The 20,945-nt window shown below is 44.4% G+C and overlaps 1 protein-coding gene across 3 annotated transcripts in view; it reads right to left on the bottom strand.

The window, feature by feature from the left end:
* SLC25A40 (solute carrier family 25 member 40) overlaps positions 1-20,945 on the bottom strand; it is a 127,197-nt gene that overhangs the window by 45,466 nt on the left and 60,786 nt on the right. The gene's annotated exons all lie outside the window — the stretch shown is intronic.

Raw genomic sequence — 20,945 nt, 5'->3', positions numbered from 1 at the left:
CAAATTCCTTTATTTTATCATATTTTTCATTTTGAAAAGTTCTCTAGTGAATGATATTAGATTTACAGGACTAGAAATACAAGTTTGCTTTATGAGAAAATGGGTACAATATGAACAGTAACTGCCTAGGAATCCTGTGAACTCTAGAACTGACAAGAAGTCCCATGACAACTAAGCCAAAAGTGCACAGTTGTAACCTAGTAACCAAGTGATCTTAATCAAAAAGGATAGGTAGGCTATAGGAGGGCACCAAGAGAAAACCTATTAAGTTTCACTATTAGATGAAATTAAAAATTTAACTTGGACTCTTAGAGAGTCAAGGATATTTCAGATCAGCTAGATGATGGAAGCAAATAGTGACCAAGGTTATTTTTTATATATAAAAATGATTGAGATGATAATTTTACAGGCTAACTAATAACAACAGATACAAGCTTTCTTAACTATTCCTGGCCCTTCCTCAAGGAATGTCATTTTTTGGTGGGAAGGAGGTAATATTTTGCTTTGGTTCTAAATTATTGTTGTGCATGATTGAACTTTTAATAGAGAGCTAAAGAAATTATGTAGCATTCAAAAAGATCCCTCTTTATAGTAAAGTTGCTTACCTGTAAGGAGAGTAAGATGCAAGTCCTCACACATAAGGTGATGTTATCCGACAGAATCTGGTGCAGGAAGATTACTTCAAAACTTCAAGAAACTTTGAGCATGCTCAGGGCATGTGCAGCCTGATCCACATCAATGCATCATGCAGGTCCCTTTCAATCTATTTAATATCTAAAAGGAACTTGAAGAACCAACTCCAAGGGCAGGCAAGAGGGTTCTGAAAGATAGAGCTTGGCACGGAACTTTTATCTCAAAGTTTCTAGAACTTCTAGCTTGCCCTATTGGGCATGTGCCTCAGCAAAATAAAGAACATCCCAACCAAAACTTTACTGAACTAATGAACTGTCAAAAAAAATAATTATTGGTGGAAGGTGGTGGTTTCATATGTGGCCCAAACAAGATAACATCCAGGTTACCGTGGCCAAACTTTTAATCATAAATTGAAACAACCCACCTCATCTCTTGACAGTCAATAGTTCTCACAACAAAAATAATTTTTTTTAAACAATTTTTTTTTTGCATTATAAAAACTAACTCAAGGTGCTATCTAATAAAAAATTATTCCTTCACCATCCGGCCCTGCTGATAGATCACTCTCGCCATGACAACCCAATGAGGCCACATTTCGAAAGAATCCTTCATCAGGAGATGATCCTGACTTTCTTTTTAGGGAATGGACTTGAAATGTCCTTTCCAATGGCTTCCACTATCCTAAACATCACCCAATTTTATTACCAGAATATTTTAATAGTGTCCTTTTAAATTAAACAATATAACATGGAAACAACCTATCCTACTATTTGACAAGGAGCAACTAACCAATCACCAGGGAGACGATGCTTGCATCCAATGGAATCTATCATAATAACGATGATCAATTAAGTTCCTCGTTCATATTTGCAGGGGACACAGTCTTTAAGTGTGTTCATCCAAAAGCACTCCTGGTAATTCAACTGAGTAATTAAGTCACCTCCCGGCGCTGACATATGCACTTGTTCTATTATTGTCCATTGAAGCTAGTCAAACATGTGAATGATCGATGCAATATTGTATCATCGGCGCACTCAATGTACGTGTATGCAGTCAAGAACGATGTTTGATCAATCTCAGTTTGACCAGAATAGTAGTGCAGCCAACTTAACGTTCAGGGCAAGGACAAATGAGTGCAGACACTATATTAGCTGAACAACAGTCTGTCACTGCTCTCCTCTTCACAAGGTATCTGGTGACCGGGTTTACCCAATTGGTACCCTCTTATCATACTCTTACAAAAACCACACATTACATTTCTGTTCTTGACTATCAATGAGGCTTGATGTAATGTTTACCAAGTAGGAGTGGACAATTCAAGCCCATGAACCCTCGAGATGTTGCAATTAAAAGTGGGTCCTTAAAAAGATCATGCAATGCTAATATGTGCTCATGTTTTCTGATGGATACAGCTACCTTCGATTCCGCCGTAGTGTGCTTTAATATACAAACTAATCCAGTATTGTCTTTGTGCGATTTATACTGTAACAGTGCTTGCAGCTCAGAGTATTTAGCATGCTTATCTGCTCATCTTGTATCCTTGTAGGGGTATCCTCTTGCTCTGAACTTTGCTGTCAATACAGAAGCCTGTTGCTCATATTCATCCAAACTTGAACAAATGTATCCGATACGAAAAAATTGGCTCACCGGTAACCCTAACTTTGCATGATGACTGTGAGATCACAATAGATTATTCATGTCCATTGGCTTCCGATGTACTGACTATGCTCCCAACTGAAGCAATTGCAAATTGGTCAAAAAATGTAATGTCTCCTTGATATACGATACTGTCTGCGCCACTCCGGTTCTAAAAACCAATTGATAAGGATGGCTAAAGGTTCCAACACGGCCCCATTCAAAGAAACTATCGGCCTGATCGGGGGGGGGGGGGGGGGGTGATGTCACATTTTTATGTATCTCATGAACCGAAGAAATAGTAGGCCTGGACATGTGCTAGGTGTCATGTCATACTGCTAGGTGCCAACAAAGGAGCACTTTCAGTATAATCTCTTGCCTTAAACTCGAAGAAGCCAACTCCAAGGGGAGGTGAGTGGCTTTCATGAGCACTGCCATCCTGCTGTCCTTGGAGAACCTCAGTTACAGGTAAGCAATTTTACATTCTCCAAGGACAAACAGGATGGCAGTTCTTACAAGTAGCAAATGCCTAGCTACAGATTACCCCCAATTAAAAAGGTGGAAAGCAAAACAATGCCAACAAGCATGATAACAACTGTTTTTTGGTGGCAATGAGCCTTTTTTCTGTATATTTGTCTTTTAAAGGGGCAGCGTGAAACAAAAATAACGGGTCCTAGGAGGGATGACGTTTGCTTCTACGTCTCAAAAAGATTGCTCAGGACAGACTGGCTGAACATACACTCATGTCAGGAGTCCCTGAACAATAGTGCTGTCATGTCAGGAGTCCCTGAACAAAAGTTGAAGCCTCGCAGATCTCCTCCATGGAGTCTGATCTTAAGTGGGCTATCAACACCACCATGGCTCTGGACTACATGAATCTTGACATTACCCATTAGATTCAGGCCTGCCTGGGCATAACAGGAGGAGATTCAATCTGCTACCCAATTTGATAGTGTGTGTTTGGCAACAGCAATCCCAGGGTTGTTGGTGTTAAAAGAAACAAAATGTTGGCTGGTTGGACTTTCAATGGGTTTGAAAATGCTCCAGATAGGTTAAGACTCTTTTGCAGTCCAAACTGTGCAGCAAGGAGGAAGTGACGTCATCCCTACAGCATGGTCGCATAAAGTGATAGCTCTCTCCTCACTCATCCAAATTTAAGCTCGACTGGCGTAATCGGGGCTAATTTTTCCTTCTGGAACACAATAGGGGATGACGGATGCCTCTGTGATGACTTCCAGGAAAAAAATTGCTGGATTTGAAGTCAATCTCATACGCATCAGGAGGTTCCCATTTCGCGGCCTTGTGCGAGGAATCTGGTTTGGGAGATCACGACTGAAGGAACTGAGAACGGAAGGTTAGGAGAAGCGTCAGAACTCACTAAAGATGATTTTAAACAATGGTTTGTGGAAATACAAAAAGATATCAAATCAATTAAAACCGATATGCAGGAGGTGCTGTCGGAGTTTCACTCCGAGCTTGGGGACTACGGTCGGAGGGTTGAAGATGTGGAAAATATAGTAGAGGGACAGGGAGTGGAAGTCTCCCGTATTCGGCAAGATCTTACTGAATTACATAAGACTAATGAAGAAATACTAGTTAAAATGGAGGACCTCGAGAATAGATCGAGGCACGCTAACATTCGAGTTCGGGGAATACCAGAAACGGAGGCATATCTGGATGTGACACTAGAGGTTCAAAAAAATCTGCAGGATGGTGCTCAATGAACGATCTGATCAGCGTGACTTTTCAGAGGGTGAAATAGTGCTAGACAGAGCACATAGAGCGATGAGAACAAACAGAATGAACACTCCCAGAGACATCATTGCGTGTATTCATAGCTATCGAATGAAGGAAGCTATCATGCAGCAAGCTCGAAAGATGGGCACTATAACATGGGAAGGACTGAACGTAACCATATATAATGACTTGGCGGCGGCTACGTTGCAAAAACGGAGAGACTTTCAACCTGTGACAGCGTTTCTAAGGTGCGAAAATCTTCGGTACCGATGGGTGTATCTGACAGGCTTGGCCTTCATCAAGGATGGACGCATGCACTTCATCAAAATGGCGTCGGAAGCGGACAAGGTCTTGGCGGGCGAAGGCCTGATTTTACCTGAGGCTGAAAGAGGAGTGCAAAAATCTATTGGAGCAGAACGTCCACGATGGCAACGGATAGGGAAGTCAGGCTCCAGATTACAAGGCAAATCTACGGAGTACTCCGGACCTCAGGAGGGAGTGGAGTGACTAGGCAATACATGTTAATAAATTGTGGTCTTTATATGCATCACTTCTGCTGGTCATTTATGGCCACTTATGTTCGATCTTGGCAAGTTCAATAATGCTATGCTGGGAGAAGGTATACACTATTGTTTTGGTTAGAAATACTTGAAAGGTTCTTCTATGCAATCTGCAGCTGTGTTAAATGTTTTGAACTCTTTCTGTTATGAGTGACAATAAGGTTAGTGGGATGAGTGGGGGGGGGGGTGATTTCACAGACTCCTCAAGGGTATCCCTGCCGATGCAACAGTGGTGGTGGTATTACAGGGTGGAGGGGAGGGGTGGAAGGGGAGGGAGGGGATGGAGATTATTGGAAGATTGAGGAGAGTTGGTTATTGGGTTTTGGGGGGGGGATAGTCTATGATATCTCGGATGGTTTTCTGGAGGGAGTACAGGAGAGTTGGCTTACTGAATGTAATATGCCAGAGAGAGCAGGTGTGGTTTTCTCCTGATGTCTATTAAAATAGTTTCTATGAATGTTAAAGGCCTTAACCATCCCGCAAAATGAAATAGTTTGTTTAAAGAAGAGCTTTCATTGAAGGTGACTATTTTGTTTATTCAGGAGATTCATCTCCGTCAGAGGCACGAAAGCTTATTGAATAATGCTTGCTATCCACAAGTTTTTCTAGCAGCTAGTACACCTCAGTTTAAATACACAGGAGTGGGGATCCTAATTTCCAGGGATCTTATGGTTCAAGTAGACTCGATCTATAAAGACACGGAGGGCAGATTTATCATAGTATCACTCTATATAAATAAGGTCTTCTATACATTGGTAAACGTATATAACCCCAATACGCTTCAAAGAGTGGTGCTTCAGAGAATGGATGATAGATTCCTTCAGTCTAAATGTGGGAAGCTGATATTTGATGGAGACTTTAATTTGGTTTGCAACCCAAAGGTAGACTGTTCTAAAGGTGGGGGACATTATTCAAATGTGGATAGAAGAGCATTGCAGCAATTCTTCACTAAGTGGCAAGTGGTGAATATCACTGGTGGCAAGTGGTGAATATCACTGGCGGGAACGGCAACCTAGAGGGCGGGATTATCCTTACTATTCTAAGGCTCATGATACATACACCAGAATTGATTACTTCTTTATTGATAAATCTTTGATGGGTATCACTTCAGATGCAAATATTGGAAGTATTACTTGGTCCGATCATGCCCCTATCTGGTGGTCTCTTTCATGGTGCCGGATCTGACCAAGGGCGCTGTTTTTGGAAGATGAATGATTCATTAATTAAAGATGCGGCGGTAGAATTGGAAGTAAGAACTGCTATATGGGAATATCTAGTCATGAATGACACTGATGGGATTATGCCTGTGCTGTTATGGGATTGCCTTAAAGCAGTCCTTCGGGGAAAATTTATTGCTTTAGCATCGCATAAAAAGAAAGAAAAGCTTAGACAAAGCCACATTTTGAGGGATAGGTTAGTGAAGGTGGAAGCAGCCCATAAACAAACTCCTACTAGGAGCCTTTTGAAGGAATTGGGGGATATTAGATATCAGCTGCAACAATTAGAAGCGGACGAGAGGGGCTATCAGTTGGATTTAGCCAGACAAACTTATGAACATGGCAACCGGGCGGGAAAAGTTTTGGCCCATGCTTTGAAATCCCGAGCTGCCCAATCTCAAATAACTAAAATTAAAGCAGTTGATGGGTCTATAATAACAGAGGGGGGCGGGGATACGCACACAGTTTAATACGTTTTTTGCAACCCTTTATTTGAGGGAAGATAGTGCTTCTGAAGCGGACATTTTGAAGTATTTAGCAGAGATTCAACTTCCATGCTTAGAGGAATCTTTGTCAGAGGGAGTGAGTCAACCCATCACATCTGCGGAGGTGTTAGCTGCTATCTCCGAGTTGAAACTGGGAAAAGCACCAGGAATAGATGGGTATATTCCTTTTTTCTATAAGAAGTTTAAGGAAGAGCTGGTGGGTCCACTGGTTAATATGTTTAATAGCTTAGGAATAGGGGGTCACATTTTACCAGTGGCAAATGTGGCTGGTATTATAATATTGCCGAAACCAGGGAAAAATCTGCTGTTATGTAGTTCATATAGACCCATATCACTCATCAATATTGATTTGAAATTGTTAGCAAAAATATTGGCTAATAGATTGAAATTTGTAATTCCACTCTTGGTTCATGATGATCAGGTGGGCTTTATGCCGGGCCGCATGGCGGGGGACAATATACGAAAGGTAGTAAATTTTATAACATTATGCTGTGGTGAATAAGATTCCATCAGTACTGTTCGGTGTGGACGCTGAAAAGGCATTCGACAGGGTACACTGGCCTTTTCTGTTCCATGTGCTGTGGAAGGTTGGACTTGGAGGGGGATTTCTCACATGGGTTCAAGAATTGTATAGGACACCGGCTGCCTGCATAAAAGTAAACGGGGGATATTCGGCTAATTTTGAGGTTCAGAGGGGCACACGGCAGGGGTGTCCCCTTTCACCCCTGTTGTTTGCACTTTGTTTAGAACCTTTGGCAATACAAATTAGAACTAATGACGATATACAGGGGATCACTATTGGGGATAACATGTATAAGATAGCATTATACGCTGACGATGTGCTTTTCACTTTAGCTGATCCGGAAAATTCTTTACAGGGGTTAATCCCACAATTAGAAGAATTTGGAAAAGTGTCCGGTTTTAAGGTTAATAAAAAGAAGTCGGAGATTTTACCGATTTTTCTACCACCCAATATGATCCCCATTTTGAAAATGAAATTCCCTTTCCAATGGGCAAAGCAAACTGTGAAATATTTAGGGGTATTGCTTGGCTCAGAATATAAAGACTTGTTCAACCTAAACTATCTTCCGTTGAGTAAAAAGATGGAGAGGGATTTGCAGCAGTGGGATAGACTGACTCTCACCTGGCTTAGCAGAATTGCAGCCATTAAAATGACGTTCCTCCCACGGATAGCTTATCTATTTCAGACCCTACCGTGCCTAGTGCCTACTCATTACTTCAGAGGTTTACAGGTTAAAGTTTTCTCCTTTATCTGGCAGAGGTGGCCATCGCGGGTGGCACGAGCGGTACTATACCAAAACAAAATGTCTGGAGGCCTGGGGGTTCCCAATCTTTTAAAATATTATGTAGCCTCTCAATTATGGGCAGTGGTAGATTTTCATAATCATAAGGAAGTCAAGCAATGGGTACAACTGGAAAGAAAGGTTGTCTCCGGTATTATGAAGGGAGAGTGGATCTGGGGTGGGAACCAGTTCCCGGCAGATTTAGGACATACTTCCCCATGTATGGCTGACCTTGTGGCAACGCTGGAGGACACATCTGGTGGGAAACCGTAGATACTTGTACTCCACTCAGATTCGGGACTGTGAGGCTTTCCCAGCAGGGCAAGTGGGGAAAGTATTTCAGGATTGGGCCAAAAAGGGGATCTCAACCCTTGGACACTTCTGGTTTGATCAGGGGGTGAAACCATTTGTGGAGGTGCACACAGAGTACCAGCTACGTTCAACGGATCAATTTGCTTATATGCAACTGCGCGATTTCTTGCTTTCTAAAACTGTCCGACTGGATATGATTAAGGGGAAGACACTTATGGAAGGCTATTATGACAAGGTGCATGTGGTGAAGGGAGTCATATCTAAATTATATACTATTCTAAATGGGGCTGTGACTTATCCCTTGAACCATGTCAAGGCATGAGAAAAGGATCTAGGGACCCAGCTATTGGAGGGCGACCTGGATACCTGTTTTGTGGTGATAGGCCGCAGCTCTATAGCAGCTTCAATGGTAGAAAATAATTACAAAATGTTGTTTAGATGGTATATCACTCCATATAAACTGAAAAAAAAAACGGGGCTACGCAGAGATGCACTATGTTGGAGGAACTGCAGCCAAGAGGGTAACTTTTTTCATATGTGGTGGGCCTGCCCAGCAATCACACAATTATGGACACAAGCGGCGCTGTGGCTCCAGGAACTGCTATATGTGCCGGTACATTTCACTCCTAAGGAAGCCTTATTGCATGTTCCGGAGGCGGATGTGGCCACTGAACATAGAGCTATACTCAGAGCTCTGGCTCATGCAGTTCGGGGTGAAATTGCTAAACATTGGAAGGAACATAAAGTGCCCCCTTTCTCTGCGGTTCTTCAATGATTGAAGTGGATTTACTATATGGAGTATTTGACTGCCTTGAGAAGGGATACCTTGACTAAATTTCACAAAACGTGGTATGTTTTTCAACCATGGTCAGCTTCCAATACTGGATGAGTACAATTTTGTGTGTGTGTGGGGGGGGGGGGGGGGGGAGGATATACACCTATTGAGGGCTTGGTTCCATGAAGCATCATAAAACAGGAGATAGGAACTCCTCTACATAGTGGTAAATGGGTTATTACACATCAGTGCGTGATTTCTGATACTCTGTAATGTATGTTAGTTTCAAATTATAAGATGTACCATTTATGTATTTGAGTGTACAGGTAGTTGTATTGTTGTACTTGTTACTGGTTTGGCAATAAACAGATAATTACAAACTGTGCAGCACCCGTTTACATTTGTAAACATATGGTCTGGGAATTGGAAAGACTGACTAATTACGATAAAAGTCCATCACTACCTGAGGCAGAAACTTGGGAGATGTGTGCAGAAACCACTATCATGAAAAAATCTGGTGAAAGGTGGATAAGTCGCTACAGCCTGGAGCTCATAAACTTTGCGTGCCTAAGCCAATGTCACCAAAAATATGACCTTCCAGTTCAGGTACTTCAGCTCACAGGAGCACAGTGGCTCAAATGGAGCTTTCATTAGCTGGGTCAGAACCACACTGAGGTCTCAAGAGACAGCAGGACACTTAATGTAAGGCTTCAAATGAAGCAAGCCCCACATGAATCAGACAACCAAAGGCTGTACAGAGATGGATCTACCTTCCACATGGTGGTGGATAGGTGCTAACTGTACTGAGATGAACTCTGAGTGATCTTGAGACATAACAGGGTCATTCATCAAAATGAGTTATGGCAAATACTAATGCTAGCACATGGTGCAAATGCAAATTTTGGGAAGGGGAAGGATTAGGGAGGAGTTTTGGCAGGATTTACGAAAATGAGGGGCAATATCGCACTGTGCGATAGCATAATACATGCTATCACACGGTTTTAACGCTGGAAATAACTATACCTTTTTTCCTGGCATTAAGCTGTGTGATATGCCCGAAACGGCCATAACGCAATTCATGATAAATTGTTAGAAATGCATTTCGGTCACTTCTGGGCTTGAGAGGGGAGAAGAGAGAGAGAGAGAGAGCGCCTCTGGGGAGGCCCTCACAATGTGCAACTATTTATATGCCTATAGGAGGGGCTCAAGATGAGGTGTTGGTGGTGGTTTAGAGATTAGAGGCCAGTTTTTCATGTAGAGTGAGACATATGAACAGAACAGAACAGTACACATTGATGAAGATTTGACATGATTTGGAGTGAGGAAAGTCTCACAAAAATGACATTTTGTACAATATGTTATCTCAGCCTAGCTTGATGGTGCCCTTTTAAGAAATGGACTACATCTGGATGAGCTGATAAGGATCCACCATTCACCTTAGAAACAGGCAAGAGCCGTCACCTGTACCTTTAATGAATTAAAGGCCAATCCTTTACTCAATCCATCCTGCAAAATTCCAAAATGAGCAGGATCTTAACCAAATGAGAAGATCCCCTCAGTCTTCACACCAAGCCTCAAACACTTGCCAAACCCGCACATAGTCTAAGGAAGTGAACTTTCTTGCTCATAGCAAGGTGGCAAGCACCGCAGTAGAATATCCACACTGCAGCAACTGAGCCCTCTCAAGGGCCATATCATAAGACAAAATAGAGTCCAATCTTCATGAAGAACAGGCCATTGCTGTGGCAGATCCCTGTGAGTCAGAAACTGGAGGGGAGAGTCCACCAGGAATCTTCGCAAATGTGAATACCACGGTTTTCTGGACCAATCTGATGCCACCAGAAGCACCATCCCCGTGTGACTCTTGATCCTCTGAATCATTCTGCTCAACATGGGCAAGCATACAGTAGCTTGCCCTCCTGGCCACTCCTGCATGAGAACATCAATGCTTAAGGACTTTTGATCTCTCCTGCGAAGTGAGAAACCTTCGCAATGCGAGAAGTCACCAGCAGGTCCAGAAACGGAAGGTCTCAGTGATCCACTATGGGCTGGAACACCTTGTTTGACAATTCCCATTCTCCTGGAACCAGACTCTGTCTGCTGAGAAAGTAGGCTCTTACATTGTCTTTTCCTGCAGTGTGCGAGGCTGAGATCTCCTGAGGATGCACTTCCACCCATTCCATAAGTTGGGCTATTTCCTGTGACACATGCTGGCTATTGGTTTCTCCCTGCCAATTGATGTAAGCTACTGTTGTCACATTGTCCAACATTATCCGGACCGCTCGACCTTGAAATCGATTGCCAAATCACAAGCATGCCATCCGGATGGGTATGGGCTTCCAGCTGATTGATGCTCCAGAAAGACTCTTCTGTACTCCTGCGCTCTTGCACTGTCAGCTCCCAACCCTGAAGACTCACATCTGTCTTGAGTACTAGCCAGTCCAGTGATCTTAGGGAAACTCCCTTTCTTAGATGATTCACTTGTAACAACCACTGCAGGTGTATACAGATCTCTATCAGTAGGTGAAGCCAAATCGAATATTCCTGAGACTGTGGGCTCCAACGAGACAGCAGAGTGCACGGAAGGTGGCGCATATGCACCCTCGCCCATCTCACCACCTCTAGGGTCACTGCCATCCCTGCTCCATCAGCTTCTGAATACGACCCTCTGGCAGGAACATCCTACCCTGATTCGTGTCGAACTGAACACAGAGATATCCTAGTGACTTTGATGGCTGAAAATTGCTCTTGGCCAGGTTCACCACCCAACCTAGCTCCTGCAACAAGGAAATCACCTTGCACTAGACCTGAAGGCTCTCTTTCAGACTCTTGGCCCAAATCAGCCAGTCATCTAAATATGGATGGGATTCTGGTACACCCTTTATTAACTCTGCCGCCACCACCACCATAATCTTGTAAAAAGTTCTGGGCAGGGTGGCCAAACCAAAACGTTACACTTGAATGATAATGCTGCCCTAAAACTGCGAAATGCAAAAATAATTAATGCTCTAGCTGAATGGGAATATGAAGGTATGCCTCTGACAAGTCCAAAGATATCAGAAACTTCCCCGATTGTACTGCCATTATCACGGAGCGTAAGGTTTCCATGCGAAAACACGTCACCAGCAATGACAGTTGACCCCCTTGAGATCTAGGATGGGACGAAAAGTCCTCCGTCTTGGATACAACAAAATAATTGGAATATCGGCCTGTATTTTCTTGCGACGTGGGCACTAGAACCACAGCTCGCAAGCTGAGGAGTCTCAACAATGTACACTCCACTGCCTGTCTCTTCTGTGGAGAGTTGCAGGGAGACACCATGAAAACGTCCCAAGGAACACTACAAAACTCCAGCGCATCGCCATTTCTTATCACTTCCAGAACCCACTGGTCTGACGTGATTTCAACCTACATCCGATAAAAAAAAAAAAAAGAGAGAAGCAACCCCCTATTTCCTGTTCCTGGGGGTGGGTCGGTTCACCTTCATTGGAAGGTTCAGGGGACTCTACTACCCAAAGTTTGTGCCCCATCTGGGCTGCCTGGGACGAAAGGACTGAGACTTATCCAAAGGTTGAGTCCTCTGAAAACTTTTGAACCCCCTAGTACGACCTCTCATGCTGAAGGAGCACGGCATCTGTTTCTTATCCTCTGGCAACTTGAGGAACCTGGGACTCACCCACTTTTTGGTCATTTTTTCCAGCTCACTCCCAAACAAGAGTGAGACTTTAAAAGGCAATTTCATAAGGTTAGCCTTCGAGGTGGTATAGCTGACCAATTTCTCAACCATAGCTGACGCCTGGCAGCTATTACACCCCTCTGGCCAAACTGCGGACAAAATCGCAGCCCGCATCTGCCAAAAAAGGGGCTACTGGTTCTGTCACTGCCCTGGAATTCACACCAGATTCATCGACCTCCTGAGAGAGAAATAAACAAGAGCAAGCCACCAGGGAACAACAAGAAGCTATCTGCAAATTCATTCCTATTACTTCAAAAGCCTGCTTAAGGATAGACTCAATTCTCCTATCCTGTGCATCCTTCAAGGCTGCTCCCCCTTCTACGGGGAAAGTCGTCCGCTTTGTAACGGCACACACACGTGCATCCACATTCGGAAAGCGCAATTGTTCTCTCGCAGCTGGATCCAGGGGTTATAGTCTTTCCAAGGCTCATCCCCCTTTAAAATTAGCTTCCAGGGTGTCCAATTCAAGATCAATCAATTTTTGAAAGGCCTTCATAATAGGGAAGAAACATGAGGCTTTACGCAAAGAAATCGAACTGGGATCTTTCTTTGGCTCAGACATGGATTCAGCCCCTGATACTCCCAACATCTTCAATATCTGGGAAATCAAAGCCAGTAACTCATCTCTATGAAAGAAATGCAACATAGTTCTATATGGCTCCAATCCCGGAGGAATTTCCCCATCCTCCAGGGAGTAAGAATCGGCATCATCATCCGTGCCATCTGGGTTCCTTTCGGGGAGACCAGCAGCAGATCTAAGCGTACTCTGATGCTTACGGGCAGCACCAGGCCTGACCTGTTAAGATTGGCTGGGGGCGAGGACTGCGCCTGGACCTGCACCCATGGAATTACCTTCCCCCGCTGATGAACCAGTTAGATGAGCCCCAAAATCAGGCGACACCTGGGCAGCTCTTTTTCCATTCCCGCATCAGACTAGGAAGAACCAGGCTTAGTAAAATCAGACAGAGGCAATTATTCCTGAGCCCTCAAACAGCACTGACACAAGTTAGAGGGAATGCTAGGCTGGGATGCCCGAACATGACAACAGCACAAAGGGTAAGGCTTTTAGGCTTCTTTGCTATGGACGCCATCAGTCTGTCAATACACCCTAACAGGCATCTGATAAGAGTGTGCCCAGTTCCAAAAACTAAGCACCCAAAATTTTGGAGTCCAAAAATGAGACACACAACACTGTGCCTCGATAAGTCCACAAAACTGAGTTCCCACCAATATGCTTCAGATAGTGTGCGTAAATAAGTATGTGTTTGTGTGTGTGCGCACAACTGAGCACCCAGGTAGGCGCCACTTTGAGCCCAACTAGGCGCACAGTTCAGATGCACATCTGGGTGCACAAGCACGAACCGATGCAACTGAAGAGGGCAGCATTATAAGCAGGAAAAACGCCACCGCGGTCTACCATGTGGCGAACAAGACAAGCCTGAGAATGGGGCCTAGCCAAAAGGCTGCTCAACCCGCCAAGATCTCAACCCGTCAAGCTGCCCACATCCCCATAGCTCCCCTGGAGGTGGGAACGAACGTTGGATCGGCACACTGAGCATGGAGACAGGGGTGGGAGGGGCAGGAGAGGAATCCCTACTTATCTCCCCTTTTACTCTCTTATTTCTTTTTTTAATTACTTTTTACTTGAGCTCAGCCCATCCTGGCTGAGTACAAGGTCGGTCTACGGCTGCAGGAGAAATGGGCAAGGACTTCACCACTGTTCTCGGCTTCCTGCACTCGCTTGCCTTTCAGCTTTTTTTTTTTTGGCTAAGTCCACGCGGCTGAAAAAACAGCTACCAAACTAAGGCACTTATCTGATGGAGTGATCCACAGATATCACCTCAGAATTCTCAACTGAGGGATGGACCATAAGGAATCACCACAGGAGAGAGGGCCCAATAAATCTCTTTTATCCTTTGAAATTTTTTATTTTTAAGCAATCTCCAGTAGGGAGATGCACGGCTATCATCTGCTGGAGATGGAGAATAATGGCGGGCTGATGTACATATAACATGTCGTCAGCTTTGCTCTGTTTCCATCTGCTGATAGAGGTTCATAACCCACTGGCTTTGGATCCACTTGTCCATATGCTAAGAAAGTATTTTTATCTCATTATTTGTGTCTGCTGTTTTGAAACATTTTTATTAGTGTCTGGAAATTTTTTGAGTTTTTAATTATTGGATATTTCATTCATCAGCTGTTTTGAAATATCTGTTCTTTTTATTAGTATGGTTTTACTGCTATTGATTTTATATTTCTTAATTTGATTTATGAGGACTGGTGATGTTTCTCTTTTTCTTTCTTACACTGCATACAATCTCTCTGGCTTGTTGCAGTTTCCAGTTCAGTGTCTGTTTGCATGTTTCTAGTTATGCTTTATGGTTTCTTTATTCTTTTTTTTTTTTTTTTATAATTTATATTTTTATTAAAATATAACATTTTGAACAAATGAATATATTCAGGAATTCCAGAAAGTAAAAACAAAAAATTATACACACATTATTATTTAACACTCATTTTCAGGATATCTAGCCCACATCTAGGGAGAGTGGGAGTAAGGTCAGGTAAACTGATATATTTCTAATTTCAACCATTATTTATACAGCCGGTATTTCTACTGATGTCTTATCCCTAAGAAACCGCTCTAAATGTAGCGGGTCATTAAACACAAACTTATTATTACGATACACTATATGACACTTACAGGGGAATTTCAAATAAAAACTCGCTCCTAAATCTAACACTGATTGCTTTTGAGACAAGAACTGCTTTCTGCGCGCTTGTGTAGCACGCGAAACATCAGGAAAGACCTGAATCTTCTGGCCACAAAAATTCTGTTCTTTAAATTGAAAATATTTTGCGAAGAATAGGTCTTTCTCTTGTCTCAAGGAAAATGAAATTAGTAAAGTTGCTCTAGACGAGATATTGTCCATGGAGTCTTCTAAAAAAGTAGAGACCCCAGGACTTTCTAAAATATCAATTCCCCCTTCTTGTGTCTGTAATGTTTTACCTTTTGGGATATAGTACATCTTTGAGAGTAAAGGAATCTGTGTAGAATCATAAGACAAGATCTCAACTACATATTTTTTATATAATTCAAAAGATGACAATAATCTAGTTCTCGGAAAATTTAACAACCGCAAATTACAAGAACGTAACTCATTTTCTAATAATTCTATTCTATTATGTAGGATGATATTATCTTTAATGGATGATGCCACTATTGCTGAAATATTAGTAACTGTAGGGTTCAAATTTCCAATCAAAGTTTCAATTTTATTAGTTCTATCTTCTAACTCCACAAACTTTTCCCTGGTTTCCACAGAGAAAGTATGGACCTTAGAAACAGAACTAGACAATTTCTTGTCTATTTTGGTTGTTAACCTCCATAGATCCAAAAGTGTAACACTTTCAGGTTCTACCTCATTTTCGAATCCCTCATCAGTTACATTAAAAATTATAGCGGGACATTTGACTGTTGAATTAACAGCCAAGTTCCCCCCATTCACATTATTAATTTGCAACTGTATATTTCCACTTGGTACTGTCACCCCCTTAGATTCAATAGGAGGTGAACTTCCCAAGGGATTTATACCTCCAATAGCCTCAGGAGTACCATCCCTTCTAGGCTGTATATGAGGTTGTAAGGGCCTAGGACTTAAGGATATCCCCAATTGGGAATCACCTTCTATCACGTCCTCTACAATGGACTCCCCAATACGAATTATATGGGAGTCCATGGGTCCTGTCATTCTTGGCACCGCTGATATAGGGGAAGAAGAAAAATTTTTCGACTTACGTTTTCTACCCATAATTATCTCACAACAAAAATTTTTTACCAGGGGCGCGCCCCTTTGGCGCGCGGCTTCGGCTGCGCGCCGACGGCTGCGCGCCGCAGGGCCCACGATCTTATAGTGTCCGGGTGGCGCCCGACACTGACGTCACAGCCTGGGTCCGCCCACTCGGTCTGGGCTCGCTCCTCACCACGTTCTCGAGGGGATAGTAAGTCTCTGGCTGCACTCCTGCAGCGAAAACGGATGCCTCTCAGCTCTCTGACCTTCCTCCGCGCTCCCCAGTCAGTCGCCGCAGGGCCCACGATCTTATAGTGTCCGGGTGGCGCCCGACACTGACGTCACAGCCTGGGTCCGCCCACTCGGTCTGGGCTCGCTCCTCACCACGTTCTCGAGGGGATAGTAAGTCTCTGGCTGCACTCCTGCAGCGAAAACGGATGCCTCTCAGCTCTCTGACCTTCCTCCGCGCTCCCCAGTCAGTCGCCGCAGGGCCCACGATCTTATAGTGTCCGGGTGGCGCCCGACACTGACGTCACAGCCTGGGTCCGCCCACTCGGTCTGGGCTCGCTCCTCACCACGTTCTCGAGGGGATAGTAAGTCTCTGGCTGCACTCCTGCAGCGAAAACGGATGCCTCTCAGCTCTCTGACCTTCCTCCGCGCTCCCCAGTCAGTCGCCGCAGGGCCCACGATCTTATAGTGTCCGGGTGGCGCCCGACACTGACGTCACAGCCTGGGTCCGCCCACTCGGTCTGGGCTCGCTCCTCACCACGTTCTCGAGGGGATAGTAAGTCTCTGGCTGCACTCCTGCAGCGAAAACGGATGCCTCTCAGCTCTCTGACCTTCCTCCGCGCTCCCCAGTCAGTCGCCGCAGGGCCCACGATCTTATAGTGTCCGGGTGGCGCCCGACACTGACGTCACAGCCTGGGTCCGCCCACTCGGTCTGGGCTCGCTCCTCACCACGTTCTCGAGGGGATAGTAAGTCTCTGGCTGCACTCCTGCAGCGAAAACGGATGCCTCTCAGCTCTCTGACCTTCCTCCGCGCTCCCCCGTTTCTTTATTCTTTATTATGTGATGGTCTGGCACATGTGACCGAGGTGAGGTATTCTGCTGGCATGAAGTTTCAGTCCAGGGCTCTATAGCAGCCTGGCTTGTTCTGTTTTCCTAATAGAAGGTGTATTGGTGTTTTAAAGCCTGGTGTAATATTTTCAGTGTTGCCTTTTCTTAGGTAAGGTGGTTACTGTTTGAATGCTGGAAGTTGGTGCTGTTTTGGTATGGGAGATTCACTATTTATGCAATTTCTGTTCAGACAGAGTACTTATCTTTCCCTTGTGTCATTCTTAATAATAAAAATAATTCTGGGCCTTTATTTTTTATTTCCACCATGGATCGTAATGAGAAGTATGTAATGCGAAGAGGAGTGAGAAAATGATGTAAAGAAGGAAGAGAGTATAAAATATTTTATGGCCAATTATTACAGGAGTATAGATTGACGTGCCAAATGAGGAAGGCAAATTATAGCGCTACTATATCTCAAGCAATTAGACAGCCATCACAACTTTTCAATACAATACGCCAACTAACCAGGAAGGATGACGTGATAGAAGTTACACCCTCATCATGTAATGAATGTGCAGATCGTTTTGACAACAAATTAGAGATATTCATTCTCAATTAGGGATAGTTGGAGTTGATGATAAATTTGGAATGCAATTTGCACAAATAGCTGATGGTTGGTCAGAATTTAGGATATCAAAGGTATTTGAAATAGTGGATATAATAGCAGGGTTAAGGTCTTTTTATTCCTCTCTTGATCCATGCCCATTCTCGCTGGTTAAATCCAGGAAAGAGCATTTTATTACAACTAAGGGTATATTAACTATTAATAAATAAGTTAATATGCCCTTAATTGAACGAATCATTCCGGAGGATTTAAAAAGAATAACAGTAGGGTCTGGAAAGAAGGATCCAGCTAAACCTATTTCAGAGTTAAATAACTATCGTCTGATATGAAATCTTACAACACTTGCCAAGATTATAGAAAAGGCAGTATTATCACAAGTGAATGATTTTCTGGAAGACAATGATGTAGGACAAAAATCAATTTGGGTTTTGAAGAGCACATAACATGGAACTTTTCTTGATTTCTTATTGGTTACTCTACTATGTAGTATAGAAGATGGTAGACCAGGGGTTTTAGTTCAACTAGGTGTAAATGCTGTTTTTGATATGGTCTGTCATAAAATATTTGTGTCCTGATTGAATATTATTGGGATCACTGGTGTAGTCCTGGAGTAATTTAGATCTTTTTTGAAGAGGACAAGACAGGTACGGCAAGGTGATCAAGATTCCTCTTGGCAAGACCTGTAGTTGAGGGTACCTTGTCACTTGTTTTTTAATTTATTAACATCTCCATTAGGTCAGAAACTGCAGAAACTTAGTTTAGTGTATTTTATAAATGTAGATGATGTTCAGACATTCATCCCAAGTTCAGGTGATGGGAGGGCTTCTATAGCATTTATAGAGGATTGCCTGACGGAAACAAAGAACTGGCTAGCTATTAATGGCCTATCATTAAATGTAGCAAAAATAAAGTTATTAGGAATTGGTAATTTTTACACTGTGTTGGAAATACCAATAAATATAAATTACATCATTGCATCACTACAGGTGCTATCAGAAGTCACATTTAACCCTAAAAGCACAAGTATGTCATGTAGCAAAGCTAGCATTTTTTAAGTTGAAAATGCTTAAGCCGTTAGGACCTTTGATTTCAGAGTTAATTTGCTCCACCTTGAAATCTCTAGTGTTGTGACATCTAGATTACTGTGGCAGTCTTTGTAATAGACTTCCAGAGGTTTTATTGTGGGTGCTGCAGTTGGTTCAATATGTGGCAGCATGAGTGTTGTTCAGACTGAGGAAAAGAGATCACATTGCCGAAGCACTGAAAAGAGCTACACTGGCTTCCAGTAAGATGGAGATTTAAATTTAGATTCCTAGTTTTAACTCATAAATTGTTATATTCAGATTATGAGTGCTCAGAACAACAAAGAATACAATGGTAAGTGCCTGCAAGATGTTGTGATGCTGCCCGCAGCCGGAGCTACGGGCAGCCTTTTACCTCTGCGGCCCGGAGGCCGCTGCCGACCCTGGACCCTTCTGAGCAACAGCAGCAGCCACCGCAGACATTCCTTCGCGACAGGAGGCCACCACCTTCACCCTATTTATCGTGGCTGGGAGCCGCGGACTTCGGCCTCTTCTCCGCGGAACGGAGCCGTTGCCCACACTGTCTTCCGGCAGGCCTGGAGGCCTGCTCTTCAGTGGCAGGAAGCCGCCCTCAACATCCTCTTCGTGGCAGGAGCCACACCAAGGTTCTCCTTCGCAGCAGGGAGCTGCTGTCGCAATCGTCCTCTTCTGCGGCTGGGAGGCCGCTCTGGAGCTCCTCTTTGCAGCCCGGAGGCCGTCACCAGTGTTTCCTGGCAGCAGGAGCCGCCTCCAGTCCTCTGCAGTGGCAGGGAGCCGCTCTTGTTCCTCCTTCGTGGCTCAGACGCCACAGCTCCCACATCGGGCCTGGTCGAAGCCTGCTACGGCTCCTCCTCTCCTCAGCGGCAGCATGGCCACTGTCCAGGGTCCTGCAGTCTTCCTGTTCCGGCTTCCTTAGGTGCGGGGCCACGCTTCCTTCAGTGCTTTAAAGGGCCAGTAGGGAGTGGTCCCTCCGGTCCCATCTGGAACTCCTCCCTGGGCGTCTTCCTTCTCTAGCCCTACAAAAGGGCTCAGTTCTCAGTCTAACATTGTCTTCACAAGAAGCTAGTATTCTTTAGGACTTCCTGCCTTCTGCTCCTGCCAGGTTTCCTTGTTCTTCATGTCCTTCGTGGGATCCCTCATCATGTGTCTTCATGGTCTCTTCTCTGGATGTCCTTTGTCTTGTCCCGTCGTCCACCAGATGTTCCTGATGTCTCTCCTGTTCCAAATGTATCCTGATGTCCTTCGTTGATGTTCCTGTTGTTGCCCTGGCTCCTGATGTTCCGACGTCCTTCATCTCCTATGTCCAGATGTCTGCTGGCTCTGATTTCCGTCTGCCCTGATGCCTCGTTCCTGATGTCCGTGAGTCCAGATGTCTTCCTCTTCTCCTGAGCTTGCCCAGCATCCCTCGTGGTCCGCGACCAGCTAGTTGGCTGTGTAGGGCGCGTAGGGAACAGTGTGGTCCGCATCCAGCCTGGCTGAGCTGTGTAGGGCGCCTGAGGGACCTTGCCCACCTGTCCGCCCTCTTCCTGTTCCAGGTCTCCCTGAGGGGCTGCTGTCTTTCCTGCGCTTCTGTGCTGCTCTTCGCCAAGTGTCCAAGCGTCGGGAGGTCTACGCTCTCTTGGAGGTTTCGGACTTCTAATTGATGATTTTAGCTTGCCTTGCCATGCCATGTCTTGCCTGAGTCTTCGTCTCTTCCAGCACTTGTTTCCAGTGACCACGCTTACCAAAGCCTTCATCCATCCTTGCATCCTGTCCTGCCTGCCACCTCTGCTGTTACCCAGCGGCAAGTCCAAAAGGGCTTGAAGTGGTCAGAGGACTACTCAGAGGCCAACCTTGCTTGGTTGGTCTCACTGAGGCTGCACAGGTCCGGCAGGGGCTTGGTCTTCGCTTCGCTCCCAGACATGGACCCGTCTCACTGCAAGGGCACACACCTCACGTCCCGCATTGGGGAGTGCCTCCTAGTGCTCCCTTCCATCACAGTGCAACACAAGAGCCTT

Source organism: Rhinatrema bivittatum, chromosome 2 (assembly GCF_901001135.1).
Source record: "Rhinatrema bivittatum chromosome 2, aRhiBiv1.1, whole genome shotgun sequence".
Classification (NCBI taxonomy): Eukaryota; Metazoa; Chordata; class Amphibia; order Gymnophiona; family Rhinatrematidae; genus Rhinatrema; species Rhinatrema bivittatum.
This window is presented reverse-complemented; position numbering and strand designations above follow the sequence as displayed.